Source organism: Haplochromis burtoni, unplaced genomic scaffold, assembly GCF_018398535.1.
Source record: "Haplochromis burtoni strain Fernald_Lab_line unplaced genomic scaffold, NCSU_Asbu1 Contig_444, whole genome shotgun sequence".
Lineage (NCBI taxonomy): Eukaryota > Metazoa > Chordata > Actinopteri > Cichliformes > Cichlidae > Haplochromis > Haplochromis burtoni.
Genome location: NW_024582805.1, coordinates 1,891 through 26,282, shown reverse-complemented (window position 1 = coordinate 26,282; position 24,392 = coordinate 1,891). Strand labels below are relative to the sequence as shown.

The 24,392-nt window shown below is 48.1% G+C and overlaps 1 protein-coding gene across 4 annotated transcripts in view; it reads right to left on the bottom strand.

The window, feature by feature from the left end:
* LOC102298009 (semaphorin-6D) overlaps positions 1–22,809 on the bottom strand; it is a 95,549-nt gene extending 72,740 nt beyond the window's left edge. The window contains exons 1-2 of one of the 4 annotated variants that reach the window (XM_042213455.1): positions 19,271–22,808; positions 18,727–18,844 (exon numbers count right to left, since the gene is read on the bottom strand). The gene's annotated coding sequence lies outside the window, so the exon portion shown is untranslated. Of the gene's footprint in view, positions 1–3,085; positions 5,236–18,726 lie in introns of those variants that run through there. The other 3 variants (XM_005948504.3, XM_005948502.3, XM_005948503.3) reach the window with 3 other exon arrangements.
* Positions 22,810–24,392: the final 1,583 nt, after the last annotated feature.

Sequence of the window (24,392 nt, the reverse complement as noted above, 5' to 3'; positions counted from 1 at the left end):
TCTTTCAATTTCATTGTACTTGTGACAATGACAATAAAGAATATTCAAATGGAAGGTTGTCTTTTTGTGCTAGTAATGTTGTGGAGTTGCATCAATTATATCGTCAGTTATATTGTTATCGCAAATTTTCATATATATATCGTGATAAATATTTTTGGCCATATCGCCCTGCTCTAGGTATCTAACCAGAGTCTTACTGAGCCTGGTTCTGCTGGAGGTTTCTTCCTGTTAGAAGCGAGTTTTTCCTTCACACCCTCTCCAACGTGCTCGCTCATAGGGAATTGTTTGATTACCTTGACATGACTGTTGGTGAGTCAAAGGTCAGGAATCTTCCTGTAGAAGTCTTACCATCGCCCCCTGCTGACCTTCAGACAGAACGCAGGTTTGAGGCTGTTTCTCTGCTACCAGCTGACCTGTGACGTCTCATGACTGCAGTTGAGGTCACATGTGATTAATAATGATGTTCTGAGGCCTCTGTGAGCCAAACAGAAACTCTCCATATCAATGTTAACTGAGACTTTAGCTTAAAGCTGGTTTTTAAACACTGGTTCAGTCGTCGTACTTCCTCTGAGAAACAGCAAGAGGACGCAGCCTGACCTGCCTCCTCCCGTCTGATCCTCTATCTGCTCTCTTCCTGCCTCCCTCATCACTTCTGCCTCTGCTTCGTCACGTTCAGCTCTGACACGAGCAGACGCTCGGCCACTCCACAGTCAGAGCCCCCTGCCGAGCATGCTGGGATACCACGGCTGCCGTGGCAACAGAAAGACAGGCTCTGCGGGGAGGAGGCTGAAGGAAGAAGCGGCAAAGACGGATTAAAGTAAGACGAGGTCAGAGGAAGAGGAGGATGAGAGAAAACAGGCAGGAGAGAAGACGAGGTCAGAGGATGAGGGGATGAGACAGATGAGACGGCGACAGTCGGTCTAAATCAGATTACTGCTGAGATCTGACGACACAGAAGCTCTCTCTCAGGGGTTAATCTGCTCTCGGCGGGATTAGAGCGTCGCCTGCAGAGATCACCTCCATCTCTTTCTCTGAGACGGGCGTGAGCATCGAAGCTTCACAAAGACAAAGAAACCTGCAGTTCCTCTGACATCCAGCAGGGGCAGCAGTGAGTCAGTCCCCAGAGACTGCCATGTTAAAATAAACATATTTATTCATACAACAGCTGTTTGTGGGGGCGTGGCCCCATTGACTGTCAGGTGTATGGTGACACAGGTGGCTGTAGCTGCTAGCTGACATGTGGAGCGTGTCTGACCAATAACACGGCTGCTGTGAGGTCAGAGCTGACAGAGCTCCTGAGCTGGTAACTGATAGGCCAACTCACTAACACTGAGGCTTTACAGAGCATGCCCATCTTTTATATACGGTGTACGGTCCAGACATCAGTTTAAACATCAACGTGATGAAGCTGTGGTGCTCAGTGTTGGATTACCATGGCAACGCTGATGCTTGGCCCTGATTTGCTAACACAGAAATGTGTCATCAAAGTTTGGACAGAAACACAGCAGTTTCCCTGAAATAGTGCAGTCGTGATTATTTGGCAGCTGCACCACTGCAGCTGTCCAAACAGATCCAAATGTAGCGAAGCGCCGTGATAATGGCCCGCCGCTATCAGTCTGTGCTAAGCTAGGCACAACTGTATATCTGCAGGCAACTGGGGGCTGCTGACACACCAGAGTCGCTGCAGCGTGCTGCTCCTTCTGGTTTCTCCAAGCAAAACACAAACGTCATTTTCTTGGTGAAACGTTGGCGTCTGCTGACGTCAGACGGCTGTAAATCCTGAGCCGAAGGCTGCAGGTTTCTCTGATCGTCGACATCGGCTCAGATTTCTCTCACAGTGAAAAGCAGAGTCCTGTCAGTGCGAGGAGAAGATAAAGAGTGCCGATGTGTTTTCCACGATCAGTCACTGACTCACGAGGAAGATCACGGGTGGAGCAGCAGCAGACACCTGACACCGTGAACCAGCAGTCCATCGTTTCTGACCGTTTTTCTCTCGGTCCCCGAAGCTTCTGAGACGAGGACGCAGAAAAGCCCCCCACCTGTGCGAGCTGCCTGCTGGCGCGATGCTGATTTGGGTCGTGTTCAGACAAGTTAACCTGGGAATTTCTCCATCTCGGCTCGGGTACAGCTCACCATCTGGCAGATTAGCTGTTAAAACTCAGTGAAGTGAAGTTAAGCGGTGCTGGCAGCCTCGCTGCCGTCACACTTTACATTCTGGAGGAGCGGGGACAAAAACGGGAACTTTTTCATTTGCTCCAAAAAGTGGATTTTTCATAAAAAGCTCAGTCGCTTTAATCACTGCAAGAGCTGCAGCTGCACATGCTCAGTCTGCAACACGCTTTTTAAATCCTTTCCAAACAGGCAGCGAGGGACTGATCTGTAATTTTACTTGATAACAGCGTGCTGGTTGGTTCATTTTGTCCTCTGCTGGGTTTTTGTTGCAGCCAACTCCTCTCTGCTGAAGATAACCATAAATATGCAATATTTACTGATTAAAATGAGCTCAGCCCCCAAAATACTGCTGCTCATTCATTTTCAGAGCACAGCCTGTGTAACGACGAGCAGGCAAGTCGATTCCTTTTTCTACAACGATAAAGGCCCCAGGACGCTTCCCTGAGCAACACCACGAGCACGCAACAGAAATAACAAACACCAGACTCGACTCTTCTTTAACCTATTAAGGTTTAAAACCTCATAGCTCAACGTAACAGGCCCAAGATTTATCCTGTAAATGCAACTTAAACCAGCAGGGGGCGCTGCTCTGTCAGAAAACACCAACACGGCTAACATCAAGTTTAATCCAGTAAGTTTGTGTAAACTTGTGATATCCATGACGATAAGACTGAGAATACTACACCAACAATCCATTTCAAAAGCTCATCACCAAACCACACCAACGCTCACCTGTACAGGTGAGAGAAAAGCCACAAACATGACAGCAAAAGCAAAGACATTTTCATGTCTCACATACCTGTTGAGGAGCGGTGGTCAGACACAGACGGCACATGGAAAAAGACAAAGAAACAGAGGTTAGTTTAAATGCAGCACAAATACAAAGAACGTCTCAGAACCAAAGCATGAAAACCTCAGAGCAGCTACGCGACAGCATCTCCACAGTTCAGCGACTTGTATGTTTAGTACTCGTTCATTTAAAAGGACGGCGAGCTTCAGGTTGGAGCTGCACGGCTGGCTTTAGCGCCTCAGGACAAACGTGACTCTTTTTAAGAAGACAAAGGCTCCGCCTCCTCGGCTCTCAGTGATTTTACTTAAAACCAGGCCGACGATGATGGCTGTGGAGCACTTTGGTCAATAAATGTTAAACTGGTGGGACAGAGCATCAGAAAGCAGTTTAGAGTGCAAACGTCTGAACAGCAGCAGCACTGGCCTCACACAGAAACAGGTCAGCAGAGACGCGAATACAGCGAGGCGCCGAGCGAGCGGCGGCCTCAAACTGTCAGAGAGCCGGCACAGCTCGGATCGCGCCTGACTGACAGCTGAAATCCGGAAACACTCCAACATTCGGAGGTTTTTCAGAAAGTGTGCGGTGAGCGTGCAGTGTGCTGCAGTCTCAAACCACACACACACACACACACACACACACACACACACACACACACACACACTCTGAGGTGTTAAATGTATGCAGCTGGTGTTTCTGCAGCCTGTCAGGGCGCCGTGTCTCTCTGACACTTACACTGCTGAAACACCGAAACGCCGGCCATCACCGACTCTGCAGGACAGGACGAGGGCGTGTTCGCGGCTCTGAGGCTCAGAGCAGCGGTTTCCCTCACTGCACAGGTAAACTGCTTCATATGTAAGTTCATCAAGTCACACAGCCATAAACTAAACGTCAGCTTATTATAACAATCAATCACAAAAAATAACATCTGACAGGTTATTGATGCTGCAGCTCAGCTTCACGCCGCACACGTGTAACGAGCTCCAGCTCTGGGATCTCTCATGTTGTTCCTCACGCAGGCCGCTCTCGCTCTGCAGGCCTACAAACGTGTTGCCATGGTCAGTGGTTGCTAAGGACAAATGAGTATTCCCTGACTAGTTGATGAGTTTTATTTTGAAGGTGAACAGCTTCCATTTCTGGCTTCTGGTTGGTGTGTTTGCACACAGGTCTGAGTCCTCCATGCAATCACATCAATCACACGCAGCTCCGTCTTTCTGACCAGTGCAGGGTCACCAGCTCTTCTCTACCCCCCCAGCAGAGGCGGGGCTACATCCTGGACAGGTGGCCAGCCTGTCACAGGGCTAACACAGAGGGACACACACCTGTGGTCATTCTAGTTTAGGACCAGAGTCCTGCAGTTTTCTCCATTCATTAGTGTAAGCAGGCCTGCTGCTGTCAGTGTGTGTTAGTGCTGACAGTGTACAGCCGGGAATTTTATCCATTTCTGTTTACAACAGAACCATTAAATCCAGAACGAGTTCCTCACCAGGATCTACTCTGAAACACTACAGGAGCTGTAACATCTTCACTCGCTTCCTGTCCAAGCTCCTCGTTTATTCACACCAAGAAACTCAAACTCATAGAAGACTGTGGGGATGCAGGCCTGTGCACATGAGCCGCTCTTATTAAAAGCCATACCTGATGTTTGTAGCCGTATAAGATCAAACAGTGATGCACTGCAGTCTAACTGTGACTGTTCTGATGAAGCTGAGCGCCTCAAACAGCTGATTGAGCTGCACCCCCCCCCATCTGCTGCTCAAAGATGCTCATTGACAGGAAAACAACAGAGCCAATGAGCCTAACAGCCATCACTGCAGCACTGTGTGTGATGATGATTGGCATCATGCTAATGATCCCACACCTGACAGAGAAGCTAATGAAGGATGGAGTTTAGAACAAGGAGACGTGTCATTCCCAGCTCCACCTGTCGGGGGCGTGCTTTAGCCCAAACCAACCCTCTGAAGCTCGCCTAGCAGTGGAGGTGGGAGTCAAAGTCAGTCAGTGTGAGTCGTCCCTGTTCAGTGAGTGTTTTTCTCCAACACACCAACACTGAAAGCTGCCGTCACACAGAGCCAGGCTGCGGTCGGTTTCTAATCTTCCTCATCCGTCTACACGGACAGACGTTCACATATAATCAGCCACACGGTTCTATAGTCCACACACACCTGCCTGCATTCCAGCTTGGATTCAGGAGACAGACACTATCTCTACTTTCAAGATTAGGCTTCAAACTTTCCTTTTTGCTAAAGCATATAGTTAGGGCTGGACCAGGTGACCCTGAATCCTCCCTTAGTTATGCTGCAATAGACGTAGGCTGCCGGGGGATTCCCATGATGCATTGGGTGTTTCTTCTTCACTCACTATGTGTTAACAGACCTCTCTGCATTGAATCATATCTGTTATTAACCTCTGTCTCTCTTCCACAGCATGTCTTTATCCTGTCTTCCTTCTCTCACCCCAACCAATCACAGCAGATGGCCCCGCCCCTCCCTGAGCCTGGTTCTGCTGGAGGTTTCTTCCTGTTAAAAGGGAGTTTTTCCTTCCCACTGTCACCAAAGTGCTGCTCATAGGGGGTCATATGATTGTTGGGTTTTTCTCTGTATCTATGAAGCGCCTTGAGGCGACTTTTGTTGTGATTTGGCGCTATATAAATAAAATTGAATTGAATTATCCATCAGACAACACTGAGAGGGCCTGCAGTCACACTCACACGGATTGCAGAACTACTGTCAGGTGACCCGTGCAATCACCTGTGCACCAAGGAAGGAATGTGAACAAATCCACAGAAGTTTTGCAGACGGAGGCGTTCGCTCTCTCGGAGTGAGGGGCGGGTCTGTCAGGCTCAGTGTGTGCACTGATGTTTTCACATTCGCTGGGTCACTTTATGTGATAAACTACAGATATCTGCTGCAAAGTGTACATTTTGTTACTTCAGTATGATCTCACCAAAATATGCCAAGACTGTGCTGTATGGATCTCCCACATAACCCCATCCATACCTTTCACCATCACCACCTAATCCCAACGACTGAGAGGAAACGACAGCCTCAACTCGCTAATTCAGTTTTACAGCAGACAGAAAAGGAAGTCACATTAACTGAAGACAGGAGGGAGCCGTGCATGAAATGCAGCGTTAACCTCCCCGAACCCTGACCTGACTGAACCCTGACCCTCACCTAGCGTTAAGTGGTTGGTTTCTGTCCGACTAAATCTACAGGTCGATGCGAGCTGATGGCCGGCCTCGCTCCGTAGATGGCGAGACGACGCAGGCTGTTAAAAACACATTCTTCCCCATCACTGCCAACGATAAACGCTGAGCAGCACAGGAAGCCGTGGCACCGGCAGCTTCCCGACCAGCCGAGCACGAGGATGTCACACTCTTACTTCCTCCAAACAGCTAAATTCACTCTGCGTTTCAGCTGAGGTCACATGACGAGCGTCAGTCGATGATTAAAGTCAGCACGGCAGCCAAAACGCGGCCTCCTCCTCCTCCAGGCGTCTGCATGAAACACTCAGGCTCACAGAGTTTTTTCTGCTCTTGGCTGTGTGTGATGTCACAGAGACAGGATATAGCCAGCCAATCAGAACAAAGCTATCAAAGCTATCACCTCCTGCTCCTGCTGTTACCATGGAAACAGTGGCAGTCGATGAGCTGCACTAAGGGCAGAGTCATATGAAGAAGGATTATTCTGAACTGTGTGTGTGGTTTCAGACAGACGACTGACCCTGACGGACTCACAGAGACGCTGCTAATCAGAACCAAACTAAAACAAAGCTCAGCTGAGAGGAGGAGGAGTAGGTGGAGGAGGAGGTGGAGGTCCAAACTATAAAGTCAAAGCAGCGTTTCTCCTCCTCGTGCCTTCTGTGTGTGATCACAGGAAACAAAGACATGAAGAAGAAGCAGCGAGTCAGTGCTCACCTGCACAGCTGATCCAGAAACGGATCAATAAATCAGCTTTCTGCTGCAGGTCTGAGGTCTGCTGCTCCTCAGCAAATTAATCCTTAAGTCTCTGATCTGTTTTCCAGTAAAACCTTCTTCAGGTAAGAACACCTGTTTAAGCTGGTTGATGGAGTCTGACCTCTCTCCTGAGCTTGAATCTGCTCTTCCAGCAGGAAATGACTGGCTCTGATTGCACAGCTCCATCGTTTTGGCTTTCCTCGGTGTGTGCAGGTGTGTTTAAAGCTCTGTGCCGATGCTGAATTAACCGTATTATTCCAACATGCTCACATCTGAAAACTGCCTCTGTCTGCCCTCCAGCTCCTCCTCCTAGTTACCATGGAAACAGTTCTTGTTATTGATATTTTGTACTTATGAAACGGTAAATAAAGCTTCCCTGAATCTGAATGACACACTGAGCCCGGTCCCCAGAACGGGACTAACGTACCCCCCCCCCCCCGGGTCCTCCGGTCTCATGTTGAGCACCCTCCACATTGCAGCCCCATCGGAGTCGTCTCAGGAATACAGTGGGGCAAAAAAGTATTTAGTCAGCCACCGATTGTGCAAGTTCCCCCACCTAAAATGATGACAGAGGTCAGTAATTTGCACCAGAGGTACACTTCAACTGTGAGAGACGAGTAATTTGCACCAGAGGTACACTTCAACTGTGAGAGACAGAATGTGAAAAAAAAATCCATGAATCCACATGGTAGGATTTGTAAAGAATTTATTCGTAAATTAGGGTGGAAAATAAGTATTTGGTCACCTCAAACAAGGAAAAATCTCTGGCTCTCACAGACCTGTAACGTCTTCTGTAAGAAGCTTTTCTGTCCCCCACTCGTTACCTGTATGAATGGCACCTGTTTGAACTCATCATCTGTATAAAAGACACCTGTCCACAGCCTCAAACAGTCAGACTCCAAACTCCGCCATGGCCAAGACCAAAGAGCTTTCGAAGGACACCAGGAAAAGTATTGTAGACCTGCACCAGACTGGGAAGAGTGAATCTACAATAGGCAAGCAGCTTGGTGTGAAAAAATCAACTGTGGGAGCAATCATCAGAAAATGGAAGACATACAAGACCACTGATAATCTCCCTCCATCTGGGGCTCCACGCAAGATCTCATCCCGTGGGGTCAAAATGATCATGAGAACGGTGAGCAAAGATCCCAGAACCACACGGGGGGACCTGGTGAATGACCTGCAGAGAGCTGGGACCAAAGTAACAAAGGTCACCATCAGTAACACACTACAACAGTCCACGCAAGATCTCATCCCGTGGGGTCAAAATGATCATGAGAACGGTGAGCAAAGATCCCAGAACCACACGGGGGGACCTGGTGAATGACCTGCAGAGAGCTGGGACCAAAGTAACAAAGGTCACCATCAGTAACACACTACAACGGCAGGGAATCAAATCCCGCAGTGCCAGACGTGTTCCGCTGCTGAAGCCAGTGCATGTCCAGGCCCGTCTGAAGTTTGCCAGAGAGCACATGGATGATACAGCAGAGGATTGGGAGAATGTCATGTGGTCAGATGAAACCAAAGTAGAACTTTTTGGTATAAACTCAACTCGTCGTGTTTGGAGGAAGAAGAATACTGAGTTGCATCCCAAGAACACCATACCTACTGTGAAGCATGGGGGTGGAAACATCATGCTATGGGGCTGTTTTTCTGCCAAGGGGACAGGACGACTGATCCGTGTTAAGGACAGAATGAATGGGGCCATGTATCGTGAGATTTTGAGCCAAACCTCCTTCCATCAGTGAGAACTTTGAAGATGAAACGAGGCTGGGTCTTCCAACATGACAATGATCCAAAACACACCGCCCGGGCAACAAAGGAGTGGCTCCGTAAGAAGCATTTGAAAGTCCTGGAGTGGCCTAGCCAGTCTCCAGACCTCAACCCCATAGAAAATCTGTGGCGGGAGTTGAAAGTCCGTGTTGCTCGGCGACAGCCCCAAAACATCACTGCTCTCGAGAAGATCTGCATGGAGGAATGGGCCAAAATACCAGCTACTGTGTGTGCAAACCTGGTAAAGACCTATAGTAAACGTTTGACCTCTGTTATTGCCAACAAAGGTTATGTTACAAAGTATTGAGTTGTATTTTTGTTATTGACCAAATACTTATTTTCCACCCTGATTTACGAATAAATTCTTTACAAATCCTACCATGTGGATTCATGGATTTTTTTTTCACATTCTGTCTCTCACAGTTGAAGTGTACCTCTGGTGCAAATTACTGACCTCTGTCATCATTTTAGGTGGGGGAACTTGCACAATCGGTGGCTGACTAAATACTTTTTTGCCCCACTGTAGATGAAGGAAAATCCCCCTGGAGGCAACATTCCTCACGGCTCCGGGACGAAGCGGAGCCAATCACAAAGAAGAAAAGGCCGAGGCTCTCAGATAAGCTGCTGCTCCGCCCCTTTAAGGGATAAATACCGGGATTCTGGAAAATCTGGAAAACTGCCTGGAAACATCTCAGAGGATGGCCGGGGCGGTGGGGGGGGCTCAGATGTCTGAAACGTCACAGATAAATCAGCTGACTTTTACAGATGCTTTCTCACTGAGGACGTGCCAGGGGGGAGGGGGGGGGGGTGGTGAGGGTCCACTTAAGCTAATTAATGGATCACCGTGCACATGCAGTGAGTGTGCACGTTGTGTTTTAAGGGGGCTTAAGTCTCCATCCATTAGACAAATGAAGGGTGGGGGGTGGGTGGGAGCCTAATGGCAGCCACACACTCAGACACACACACACACACACAGTAATTTGTCTTGTGGACTCATCAGGACTTTTAACGTCATCGCGGTCTCTGAGGACAAAGTCAGATAAAATACGATAAATATGCAATCACATCCAAGGCAGGACAAACTCCTCTTCGCTGTGTTTCTGGAAGGCTGTGTGAGTTTTGTGTGGTTTGAAGTGTGTGTGTGTGTGTGTTGTGACGGATGAAGAACAGTGTCTCAGCATCCTCAGGTTTGTGTCTGTGCTGCTGAATACAGACGTTATGATGTGCAACCAACCCTCACAGTTTTACTGGCGCGTGGAAAAAGCTTTACTTTTTAATATTAACACACGATTTTATATCATTTCACTTTCAATGTGAAATAAATATGGTGTAGTGCCCCCCGTGCCCCCCTTTGGACTCATCCCTGCCCACGTAAAACATGGCGTGAGCGAGCTGTGTCATTCAAACATGTTTGTGTTTAAACTATCATGTGAAACATTCATTGTTAGATGATCCCAGATCAACACAGCACAGTTATTCCTGCAGCCCGTCTGTGACACGTTCACGGAAACGAGAATCAGATTGGCTCTGTGACCTCGCCGCGTCTGAAACGCTCCCAGAGCCCATAAGTTTCTCTCTCAGGCTCGGCAGCAGAACAAGCTCGCGGCAAATTTTCAGCTTTTTCCATCTGATTGAAATATCGGCCCTTGTGATTAACCCCGGTGATATCCGAGAGGATTCCAGCTACCCACAACTCACTGCTGTAAGGGCGTGACGGCCCGGAGGAGCCCGGAGGAGCCTGATCTCTAATAAACGTGACGCGTACATCGTCTCTGCGCTGGAATAAGCCTGACGTGTAATCCTGTTTCAGGATGCTGCGCGGGGGGAGTCGACTTTTCTCAGCATCATATTTAGACCACTGAACTCACACGCACACACATGCACGCACACACATGCACGCACACACACTCACACATGTACGCACACTCACACGTACGCACACTCACACACGCGCACACACACTGACAAACGCATCAGGAGCAGCACCAGGTTCAACACCTTAACCACGGACACTTTGGCACGCAGGCCGGAGCAGCCAGGGATCGAAACAGCGAGATCAGAGCGGCTTAATCAAGCGCTCAGCGAGTACCTGTGGGCGATCTTTGAAACACCGCCGCCCCGTCCAAAGCGTGCCGGCATCAAATCCGGCTGATTCTTTGAAGAAAAAACTCAATCAGTTCTTTTCCAGCTCATCTCACTGAGTTAGCTAAACCAGGCGTGCTGCGTTTACCCGTCGAGTCCAACACGACTACAATTACCCGAAGCTTCTCATAGGAGCTGCTCGTAACATGTGCACAGGTGTGCGTACGTACAGGTGTGTGTGTGTGCAGGCCATATTGTTGGCTGATGCTGGCTGAAAGGAAGCGAGGCTCTGCGCTGAGATTTCACAGCGTAATTTTGTTTTGTGATCTTTCAGAATATCCTGCAGCGACACTCTCACATCCACACACTTCAAATAAAATCCACATTTCCGTCTTTGAGGCGATATCTGCCTGTGTCCCGTCACCTTAACGAGGCAGCAGCTTCTGCTTTGTTCCTGTATCCAGACCTAACATTGGACAGAACGCCTCGTGCTAACACGCCGACACACTCCATCAGTCTAATTCACTTCAGACCCTCGAAGGAAACTTCACTCCAACTGCAGGAGCTGCGTGAAACCTCCACCGAGGCCTCCCTGACAAAATGAGAGCGGTTACTCCCACACAAGCGTTTAGCTCCCAGAGTCTGGAGTTCCTCCTCAGCTCCGGTTTCTGGGTCAGACAGGAAGCACAAATTTGGGACACAGTGAAAAAACAAATGAACAGCACCCGTTTAAAGTGGGCCGGCTCCAGGCAAGCCGCCAGAGGTCAGCCCCGGAGGTCAGCCGCCATCCTCCGTCCAAGCACCCCACCCCGCTTCGTCGGAGGGTGACGGAGCAGACACGTGATGGAAACCAGGTCAAACACAGAGACACAGATTTACACCTTAGGAAGGAAAAACAGGCCGAAGTGGGACAGAGAGCACAGACACACAAAAACCATTAGAATAGAATGGAACAGCCCTTTATTGTCACTGTACAGGTGCAATGAAATTATAGGTGCTGTGCAGGAGTGACAAATAAACACAAACACTGAGGGGAACAAAGACGAGACTGACTACACAGTGAGGCTCTAACCTGGACGACCTCACACTTAGGTCAGAGTGGACAGGAAGGACACAACCTTTGACCTCCTCAGATCGTCACAGCTCACAACATGCCATTGTTAACCTTACGTCATCATCAAACACCAGAAACACGAGTGCAAACGGCGACCTCGGCTAACACTAACGTTTAGTTAGCGGTTACCATAGCGCCCGCTGCTGTTTCTACTTTCAGTTTGAAGTCGTGCAGACACCCTCACACCTCAAACACCAACACAACTCAAACACCGCAAACACCAACAAACATCGCAAACACCAACACAACACAGCACCACAAACACCAACACAACACCACACCACAAACACCAACACAGCACCACAAACACCAAACAGCACTGCAACAAACACCAACACACACTCAAACACCACAAACACCAACACCAACACAACACCACAAACACCAAACAGCACAACACCACAAAACACCAACACAACACAACACCACAAACACCAACACAGCACTGCAAACACCACAAACACCAAAACAGCACTGCAAACACCAACAAACACCAACACAACACAACACCACAAACACCAACACAACACAACACCACAAACACCAACACAACACAACACCACAAACACCAAAACAGCACTGCAAACACCAACAAACACCAACACAACACAACACCACAAACACCAAAACAGCACAACACCACAAACACCAACACAACACCGCAAACACCAACAAACACCACAAACACCAACACAACACAACACCACAAACACCAGCACAACACAACACCCCAAACACCAACAAACACCAACAAACACCAACACAACACAACACCACAAACACCAACACAACACAACACCACAAACACCAACACAACACCGCAAACACCAACAAACACCACAAACACCAACACAACAACTCAAACACCAACACAACACCACAAACACCAAAACAGCACTGCAAACACCACAAACACCAACACAACACCACAAACACCAAAACAGCACTGCAAACACCAACAAACACCTCAAACACCAAAACAACAACTCAAACACCAACACAACACCAACAAACACCTCAAACACCAACACAACACCACAAACACCAAAACAGCACTGCAAACACCAACAAACACCTCAAACACCAAAACAACAACTCAAACACCAACACAACACCGCAAACACCACAAACACCAACACAACAACTCAAACACCAACACAACACCGCAAACACCACAAACACCAACACAACACCGCAAACACCAACACAACACCGCAAACACCACAAACACCAACACAACACCGCAAACACCAACACAACACCTCAAACACCAACACAACACCTCAAACACCAACACAACACCGCAAACACCAACACAACACCTCAAACACCAACACAACAACTCAAACACCAACACAACACCACAAACACCAACACAACAAACACCACGGCGTGCTACCCCACAACACGCAGCACTGTCTGCTCCAGCTTCATGGCTGCAGAGGGCCGGTCTCAAACCGGTCTCACACTCATACACAAGCGCTTCCTGTACACTGAAGTGGTTTGTACCGGGCGGAGGTAGAGAACTTGTCCTGCTGGTGCTCAGAAAATAACCTGAAGCTGAACGTCCTGAAAACAAAGGAACTCACAAAGGACTTCAGGAGACACAGACAGGTCCACAACTCTCTCATTATAATTGGAGAACAGGTGGAACCTGTCTCCATCCATGAACTGGAGACTCGGCTTCGCACCCTTCATTCACCCATAGCTAGCCAGGCCCCTGTAGCTGGGGAAAGAGGGCGGCTGGGTGATGGTGACGAGGAAGCATAGTCCTAAACAGAAGCCCCAGGTACACCACCAACCCGTTCATGTGTCCAACCGTTTTTCCCCACTCGGCGACACACCTGCTGTGGGTCAAACTCTGGTAATTGGCAATTCTGTTCTCAGACATGTGAAGCTAGAGACACCGGCAACCAGCATTCCAAAAAGGTTATATTTTATTTTATTTGCAGATGACACAAATTTTTATTGCTCTGGAGAGAATTTGAAAGATTTGGTTGAAATTATGACTTCTGAGATGTTAAGATTAAAAAAAATGGTTTGATGTAAATAATCTTTGAATCTGACAAAAACGAAATTCATGATATTTGGCAATCGTGTAAAGGAGGAAGTTATTATGTCCACTGATGGAGAATTGATTGAAAGAGTTACTGAATTTTGCTTTTTGGGTGTGTAGATGAAAATTTGACGTGGAAATCTCATATTGAGTATATCAGAAAGAAGATGGTTAAAAACATTTATATTTTGGGAAATGTAAGAGATTCATTAGACCACAAAACAATGCGCATTTTATATTTTTCATTGTTCTTCTCATACTTCAGTTACTGTGTCGAAGTTTGGGGGAATACATATGAGAATACTACAAAACCTCTAAACTTATTACAGAAGAAAGTGATATGGATGATTCATAATGTTAAATATAGAGAACATACAAATAAATTATTTATAAAATCCAAATTATTAAAATTAGGAGATTTAGTGAAACTACGGACACTATTAATTATGTTTAAGGCTAAAAGTAATATTTTGCCTTCTAAGTTACAAAGAGTATTTTTAATGTGTTCGGGGGAAAATTTATTTTAAGCATCAGCTAGCTCGAACTACACAAAGATTAATGAGGCCAACGGTTACGGGTACGACTGTGGAAGTGTCTTCATTATAATTTACAGAATTGTATAAATTTACATAGTTTTAAAAAGTGTTACAACAATAACTCAATATGAAGAATGTGAATGAAATTGGAGTTAATTGAAAAAGGATCCATTATTTTTTTGCCTCATTTATTTTATTTACTCATCTTTTCTCCTTGTTACTATGTGGAGTGGTATATTCTGATTGTAAATGTGTTGTTAGGACCGGAGATAAATGTTAATGTTAGTTTGTTCCTTGACTTTTGGTGCCCACTTGCAATATAAGTTGGATTGTAGAGAGGGGGCGGGGTTTAATAAGAATATTTTCTTCTTCCTGCTGCTTTTCACACATGGTTGCTTTACTGACAGAAAGTGTGGTTGGTTTGTCTGAAAGAACTAACTGTGGAAACTGTTGACCAAGTGTGAATTAAATAAATAAATGAAACAATATAAAGCGCCTTGAGACGACTGTTGTTGTGATTTGACGCTGTATAAATAACACTGAAATGAATTGACCCACAACACCATCCCCCTGGTAACGAAGGCCCAGCAGCTGCACTTCCTCTGTGTCCTGATGAAGAAGCTGTAGTGGTAAGACTACACACCTTTGGAGCGCAGACTCTTATTGGATCCAGTAAGGGGCCTGGCTAGACCCCCCATGCTAAAACCAAGTCCTGGAATGGCCTCCAGCCTGTCCGCAGCTCGGACACAAGCATTTCACTACTATTGGGTGGATGACTGAATGTAGTGTAAAGCGCCTCTATACAAATGCAGGCCATTTACTACATGTTGTACTCTGTATGATTGTGTATGTGACAATTAAAGCTTGCTTGAAGAATAACCTGGTATAACCAGCTGCTGCTGGCCTTCTACCTTCTCAGTGGAGCACCAACCACCAGGCATGCCTGCCTGGTGCTCAGGGGCCATGACTGACAGCAGGAAGGCTGTAGCCACGTGACCCTGGTAAGGAAAAACACAGTCATACACCATCGGAGGCACAAGGGGTCATGAGGTCTAGAGCCTTTTTCCAGCCAGGCAGATAAAGACAGGAGGGACCGAGGAGGAGGTCCAATCTTTTTACATTTAATCCAAAGACAGACGTGCAGCCCCACCCCCAACACCACCACCACCACCACCACCTGTTCACACACACACAGGATTAATCCCGCAGCCCTTCAAAGTCCCACAATCGAGGACACGTCCACAGCAACAGTTTTATTGCCTCAAACCAGCAGGAAACAGACTTCATGAGCTGGCTTATCAAAATGAAACAAAAACACAAACAAAAGCAAAACCTTACTACACAGGAGGTCAGGGGTCGAAGGTCAGAGGTCAGCACGTAATCACAGAAATCCTGACTAACATAAAACACGCTGAGAAACAGATCGAATTCATGAGTGAAGGAGGGGAAGGGACCATCATCCATCATAACTGGAGATTTTCCTGCTGACACAGTCATCCTGGAGCCGGCGTTCCCAGTCAGCTGACCCCCAACATTTCACTCTAACTGGGTCATTTCCTCAGCACCGCGAGTCGAGCCAGGCTTTGAGAGCACTGTCAGTGCTGTTGTGATTGGGCGCTGGGAGTCTCAGGCCCTCAGCAAGACAAAGATCAGATAATCGCTGCTGGCCTTAATCCCCGAGCAGAGAGAGGAGCCTTTATCTGCCAGCAGCAGAAAGGTAGAAGTATGGGAGGAAGACTTCCTGAGACTCGCTCCGAGATTCCTATGCTGACGTCCTCTGTGTCAGCAATAACTCACGTTACTGGGAACGGTGTCACCGAAACATCAGTACAACGAGTACACGCACACACACACACACACCTCCTCTCTGTAATCGATGATCGATCTCCACAGACTGAAGCTAACCGGTCGTTCCTTCTGTTGGGATCGGAGCACAAACGTAAACAGAGCCATATGTTGTTTGGGATTGGCTCCATCAGATAAATGCTGACTGCATACTGTGCAGTGATTGGTTAAGTCTGCTCCGTGTCACGGTCACTTATCACCTCTGGGGTGATGAGACTGGGGTTCTCATTGGGCCCAAAACATCAATAAGTAATAATTGGAGTGAGTGGGGATTACTTCCTGGGTGGTCCAGGTATTAGCCAGTTCCCATTCTTCCATGATCGAGTGCTTTCTGAGGCTGAGACGCCCCGGCTCATTAATCAACAAAAGTCTCAGTCGAAGCTTCTCTTGATCGAGCGTTTCCAGCTTCACTGCAGCAGAAACGTCAGGTCTGCTGGGCTCAACGCCGGACGTCAGGAATTAATATGTGACAAAACGCGTCCCAGCACCCCCGTAGGAGGGTGGTGTGAAACCGATTCCATCAGTGATTGCTGAGCGTTCTGTGACCTGTCAGATGAAGGAGCTGCTTGGCATCAGTTACTCCATCGCACTGACACCAGGAAGAGGAGGAGGAAGAGGAGGGAAGCGAAGCAGCATTTGGTGTTTTGGTTGCAGAGGAGTGTTTTTATGTGGCAGCATGCAAAGTGAGACTTTAAGCTGTCAGTAAAACCAAAATTTGGCAAAAAACAAACTCCAAACTGTCTTATCGGCGGGTCAGCTTGGCTTCCGGTCCCTGCACGGCTCTTTAGGAGTGAGTTCTGCAAACGAACGCAGCGCTGCAGCGAGCCATCATCTGCTCCGTCAAACACAAACATTTCCCCGTCACAGCGTCTGTCTGAGAGGAGCGTGGGGTTCGGGTCAAGGACCCCGAGCACCGCCATAACAATGAAGCCATGAATCGGCCCCGCGTCTGTGTCGCTGTGACGTGGAAACCTGCAGGACTCATCACCACAGGTTAGGGTTAACTTCTTATTGTGTGGCACAATCCAAATGTCCCCACCATCCACATTTTCCAACCTCACCGCTTCACTCAAACGTCCCCACAAAATGCTTTTTAAAAAACTGTCTTGAATGACATTTTTGTGAATGAGCCGACGAGTTTCTGTAGTTTCACAAACGCTCTCGTGTGAAGCAGCGCTGTCCTCGCCGACCGACACTGAACAAACCCTTTCAGAGATTTATGCAGCCGCACACGCAAACCTGACGGCGTGAGCACGAGATCAAAACGCCGCTGATCGACTTCACACATCAAACTTTTATATTTTCCTGTCAGTTCCCCACAAATCCTGGTTTTATGTCAGTGGAACAGCTGTCTACAAACATTTGGACACTTTTAAACAGTGCGTCTTAAAATTTGAACCTTTGCACAAAAACCTTCGACTATAAGAAACATCCAAAAAAAGCCCAACTTCCTCACCGCGCTTGGATCTCTTCAAATATCCCGACTGTCAGTCACAGCTTTGCTTTCCAAAGAAATTCCGACTTTGATAACAACGTCCAGACTGCAGCTCAGTGGAAAAAACAAGTTCTTGTGTTCCACAAACATCCTTCGAACGAACTTCCAGACGTTTCGCTCGGATATCTCAGCCCTCATCCATCAGCAGCTCCGAGCAGATTTCCTCGCTCACACTGTGACTTTGTGCGGATTTATTATCTGAGGCATGTCGAGGCCTTATCAGCTTCTTTAGAGTACTATCTCATCTGTGTGTGTGTGTGTGTGTGTGTGTGTGTGTGTGTGTGTGTGTGTGTGTGTGTGTGTGTGTGTGTGCGCGCGCGCGCGTTTTCAAGTTCAAGCAGGCCTTTAACCTCCAGTTTTCCCGTGGGATCTCTGCACTGCCTCGAGGCAAACACACACACACCCTGAGGCACATTTACTCTGCACATCCTCCAGTGTTTACTCATTAATTCTTACAGCGGTTTGTTATCGTCTCACACACACACACAGGTTCAGTAAAACAAAGTCAAATCTGCAGCGTGTGTCTCTCTTCAAGGGAACAGACTACTTCCTGTACTCGGTTCTTTAAGCCTGTTTCTGTGTATGCAGAGGTCAGAGGTCAGAGGTCAACACAATGACATAAATAAAAGTTGTTTCTGACCATGACTGCAGTTTTATTTCCTGCAACGCACGGAAGACCTCACAAGGACCACAGGAGTATACGTATGACAGGACACGTCTGTATTCATGTGATGTCACAGGTCAGAGGTCATCTGGCGAGAGTCAGCGAGATTAAAGCTCCACACACTCCTGTGTGACTATCAGCTGATCATGTTATTAATGACACACACACAGTAACACCCTGCATGTCCCTGTGCAGCTCCAGCAGCAGCTTCATTAAAGACATTAGTACACACAGGTTAACTTACCTCGAATTCAGGTGGTCCAATCATGAGCAGCTTCTCGGCAGAGCCAATCAGAGCACAGAAAGGCCCAAATCCAGGTAGCAGAAGTCCAGATCCAGATGTAGTCCTGACTAATCCTGATCTGCTGAGACACAGTGGGAGAGAGGAGGAGGTCAGGCCTTTCGTCTTCATCCAGGTGCATTGTGGGAGGGGCGCAGGTGTCCCTGAGACCTGGACACCGGCAGATCTGACCACAGCCGGCCGGAGGGTTCAGGTCCAGAGAGAGAGGAGGGCTCGATCCCTGCTCCAGTCAGGATATCTCTGACTCACACTCCTCTAACAACACAGCCGGATCAGATTTGCTCCAGTTTTATGTTATCCATGAACTCCGTCTCATTCATCCACCTTTCCATACCTGAGCCGGGACATACCTGGAAGCACTGTGGGACACTCGGAAAAAGCAAAGACATGAAAACTGCTTCAGAAAAACCTGCACACACAAAGGACCAACAACATCATCCAACCACCAAGCCTCCAAACGAGCTACACCCTCCAGCAGAGCACCAACCAGAGAAGCAGGAGGAGCAGGAAGCCGGGGCGTTCCCAGACCTGGTTCCACCTGGAAAGGTGAGTCCAATAAAGCCGAGAGTCCGACAGGAGCAGGCGTCTTACTGGCTGCAGATTCACGTGAAGCTCAAACGGAGAAGAATATGGAAACCAATCTGACCAGTTAACATAAAAACCACCAGTTCACCTGGAGCTGAGCGCTCAACACCTGCACTGTGGCCTTCTGCACATGCTCAGTGCTGTCTGCGGTCCACAGGTGTTTCCTTCAGGCGAGTTTGTTGGGTTTTTTGCAATGCCACGAGTGACCACTGGGAGCAGCAGGACCACGGCTAAAACAGCAGGATACAATATCAGTGCCGCCGGAATGTGACCTTTGACCCTCTCTGACAATTACAACTCATAACTATAATTCATAGTAGTAACTTCGGAATGTGTGTTTGTTTAGCTGATATCCGTCCATGTAAATGAGGTCACATGTCAGCTGTCCTGCCTTTATGCTCAGTCTCTGCTGCGGTGACCTTTCACCTCTGACACAAGCAGCAGAGATGACTGCAGCAGTCAGCAGTCCTCTGCAGCACAGGCTGATAACACCCGCCCTCAGTAATCCTGGATGCTGAGACAGCTTCAGCACAGGAAAGAGGAGCAGCGTGGGATCTGACACTTCCTGTTGGTGAATCCGAGCGTCGACACGCAGACTTTGGACTTTCACTCAAACGGATCCTCAGGAAAACGAGCATCAGCGGAAGAACTCTTGGACATATATGAATAGACGTGAGCTTTACTGACAGTGAGGGAGGAGATGAGTCCATTATCCTGATGAAGACCCTCTGTTAGCGGGATGATCTAACTCGGGGCCACATTAGTGACTCTCTCACATCTCTGGCTGCTCCGGGCCTCCGGAGGCAGCGAGAGGTCCAGATGTGGATGGATGCGATGCCGGGATCAGCGGAGGGAGCGTGGAGGTCTGCCGCAGCCGTCGTGGAAATAAAAGAGATGTGAGCACTGAGCCTCCGAGCGGCGAGCACGGGAGGTGAGTTATGGGCGGCGACAGCCGACAGGTCTGAGCAAATGAGCCGAAAAGAGAGACTAGTTCAGATGGAGCACGAGGCGGCGAGGGAGAAAATTAAAGGAGGAGAGAAATGAGGGGAGGACGGCAGAAAATAATGAAAGAGCAGATCCTGCAGCAGTGACGCGCAGCCACGGGGAGTGCGCTCAAGTCCCTGCATCATGCAAAGTCTGCAGTCAGATTTGATTGTGATTTGTTTGCCGGCGTTCGGTGGGAGAAATCAGCCGGAGCGCTCCCACTTCTGTTTGTTCTGCACCAGGTTTCCCGGGAAAAAGACGTCCTGCTGGCTGCACATCAAACAGACAAAAGCCAACGATCCCACAGAACGCTAATCAGAACACACACAGGAAGTGATTTCCTCCACAAGCAACAAAAGCACCACGCGAGGAGGACGCCATCGAGCGCGGAGATGCTCCAACCACCGACCTGGCGGTGTTGGTGCTGAGCCCCACACAGCTCGTTACAGTCCTGTGCTGTTACTCACACACACGCCCACGTCCTCCTCGCCATCAGCCAGTGCCCCGGCGCAGGTAACCTCCTGCCTCGATCACGAGGAGTATTCCCAGCAGTGGGAGCTCTGAGTTCATGTGCAGGAATAGCTTCACGGAAGCACATCACACATCCGGGAGTGTGACAGCAGTCCACGCTCACACTAAAGGACTCTTCAAAATCATACGTGATAGAAAAAGTTCCCATAATTCCTCTCTGCTTTAGTGCTGCTTATGGGTAAAGTGCTGGTGTGCTGCAGTGTTTCACACAGGCCGGGTCTAATCCGGAGCGCTTCACGCTCACTCTCTCTCTGCAGCCTCGCCGGGTTAATAAGTGTAAATCTTCCAGCAGGGAAACCGCCACATCTGTCACAGCTGGTGCCTGATACAGATCCTGATACTGCAGCGGGTTCATGCACCCTGCACATGCAGCAGCTTTAAATCTGACCGCTCACCTTCAGCCTGTGTGTGTGTGTGATGATGCAGCCGGGCGGAGAGAGCTGGTCTAAGCCGGATAAATTCATAAACAGTGTTTCAGCGCCGCTTCAGAACGACTGTGAAAACAGCGAGCGGCGACTCGCTCCAAAGCTGCTCGCTGTGTCTGCTCTCTGTCCGTTTAGCTTCACCCAACCCCACCTGACCTCACGCTCCAACCCAGCAGTAAAGGAAACAGAAACAAATGTAGAGAACAGGCTTCAGGTCAGTGCCCTGGGACAAAACACGCTTCTGCATCCGTACTTTAATTAATATTAACGATTACTGATCACAGCAGATCGACAGGACGCCACTCACTCATGGCTCCGCTGAGAAAAACTGAGAGGAACTAAAAACCAAACTGCTGCAGCCTCAAACTCATACCAGGAAAATTTATGGTGATGGAAAACAAACAAATACTAATGAAATGAATTCATTGAATCTATGAATCGTTTATTAATGCAAACACAAAGAACATCGTCTCCATCCTTTCACTGAAACAAGCACTGGGTGCAACAAAGTAACAAATTACTGTAATCACATTACATTTTTCAGGAAGGCAGTAACAGTAACTGTACTAAGTTATGTCCTTACAAAGGTTCTTTGGTGATCTGCACGCTAAGCTAGCCGAAAACCCAGAGTGATGATCCAGTGCATGCAGACTCCAGTCCTGCAGCCAGAGCCTGATTTCGGTCAGCGACGCTGTGACTGTGCAGCAGGATGAACACGGAAACACGCCTCCTGCCTGCAAAGTTGTGTGGCGCGTTCATCTTTTGTTAATAAGATTATAACGTTTCCTCTTCCTGTCTCATGGCAAGCGCTCTGCCAGTGCTGGGCGGAGTCTCGTGTTGAAGTGTGGGTTTCACACTAGCATCTCCTCACCAAGTGGTAGCCTGATTAGACTAGCGCTGTGTTTTTAGATGCTAAATGATCATTGGGCGCTGACGTCCTCGCCATCAGACGTGATTGTTGGAAACATAAACATGCGACATCACTCCAGCACTCTGATATTACACTTGTTCACATGATGTTTTATTTACACGGCACAGATATTCTTCTGTGTTTTGGGTCGTTACAAGCTGACCTGAGGTCAGCTGATAAAACATAAAGACCGTCTCAGTGTTTGAACTGAAAGCCTCATTACCCGTGAACAAACACATCTCTGTTTCCTGCAGCAAAACCAGGTAATCTGCTGCCTATTAACACAGCATTACCAAAAACTGGGCTAATCCACCCATTGTTCTGTGTGCGCATGTGTGTGTGTGTCTTTGTGTTTTGTGCAGTCTGAATGACGGGGAAAAGGTCACCGGATGAATCTGCTGGATCAAACGGATAAAGACACAACAAAAAGTGCAGGAAGCGACCAATGAAAGGCCACCTAACACACACACACACACACACACACTCAGAGATACACAAAGAAGCACACACAGCTGGAGTGTGAAACACGCTGCAGCCATCCTGCACATGCCTGGCAGCGGGTAGATCCTGGTAGCCTGGAGGTCAGCCAACACACACACACACACACACACACACACACACACACACACACACACACACACACACACACACACACACACACAGGTCAGCCTGATGGTTTCCTGCTTTCGGAGCCTCCTACGCTCCTCACTGTGAACGGTGAGCCAAGAAAACGTGGAAACAGATGCCGATGGCGTTCCTTCAGAGCGCGGTGGTGGCTCTGACCTCGGGTGCTTCAAATTCCTTCACTTTGAGAGGAAACTGTTTTTCCTCCACAGCGGAGTCGTCATCGGCAGCTGGAATCTACGGTGGCCTTAAACCCACGTTTAAGGAAACAAAGACAAAAACGCTGCAAAAGCCCAAAACAGAACGGAGCTGTTTCTGGGGACACAATAACGGGATGGACCAGCTGTGTCCCAAAACGTCAGATGAATCCTTCAGAGGACCCGCCTTCGCGGTCTACGTGGGCCGGGTCCTTCGAAGACCGAGAAGGCCAGAAGTGTGAGGCTGTGAAATTGGACGGTCTCGCCTTCAGATCTGCGTCACCGCTGTGTCGGTGGGGTTTAATCATAGCTGGACTGGCCATCGGCCCACCGATTTTTTGTTTTTATGGGCCGATCGATTTTTTTTTTTGGAAGGGTATAAATAATGAAAGGTGTTGGATTGGCCAGTTGGTCATGATCGACTCTGGGCTGGACCAATTACAGCCGAGGAGGTCGGATGCACCCTCCCCCTTGTTTAGCAATCTTATAGACGAACTAAAGAAAATGGAGAACAAAAAAAGGAAAGGAGGTGCAGAAAAAATTAGGGCCAAAAAGAAACAAGCCCTTCAGGCAGACGCTGCCAAATGTGTAAAAATAACTGAATTGTTTGGCGGTAGCTATGGCATAGCTTCCACAGATTTAGCAACATCAGCAAGTGGTGGAGGCCAGCAGGTGGATAAGGGAAAGGGGAGGCAAGAGGAGGAGAGACCCGAGGCGGCCGCCGGTCATAGTGGCAGAGGAACTGAACTTCAGGTAAGAAGTTATGACCTGCTGTCTGTGTCAGATATAAACCAAGTTTAGTTGTAGTTTGTTTTCGTTGTGCTGACTTTTTACAGTCGCTTAGAATAACTGGTACTGCGTACTAGCTAGCATGACGGAGTTTATATACTGCTGGGCGGGTGCTATGAAGTTACTGATAGTAAATTTTATTTTATGCTTAAGGTTAGTTTCTCAAACTCCTCAAAATCTTAACAAATTGTGCCAATCCTTACATGTTGCACCAGGCTGATTTATCATCAAAAGTGGAGAAGTCTGTGACAGAGGAGACAGAAGAGCAGCAGAGAGAGATGGAGAGATGACTTTATGTCATCCATGAGGGATGCATTTGACATATGTTTCCGGCAGCCTCGCCTCTGTCAGTGCGCCCCAGGGCAGCTGTGGCTACAATGTAGCTGCCAACGTGTTGATGTAAACTAATGTAGTTAGCGTTTTCAGATAAGCGCTAAAGGCTTTTTGTTATTAAGCAACGTTATTGATAACGCATGTTTTGCACAACCCCTTTGCGTTATAATCCGTTTGATTTTGGTTTTATGCGTTAATGATCATTGAGCCTGATGGAGTACCCTCCACATT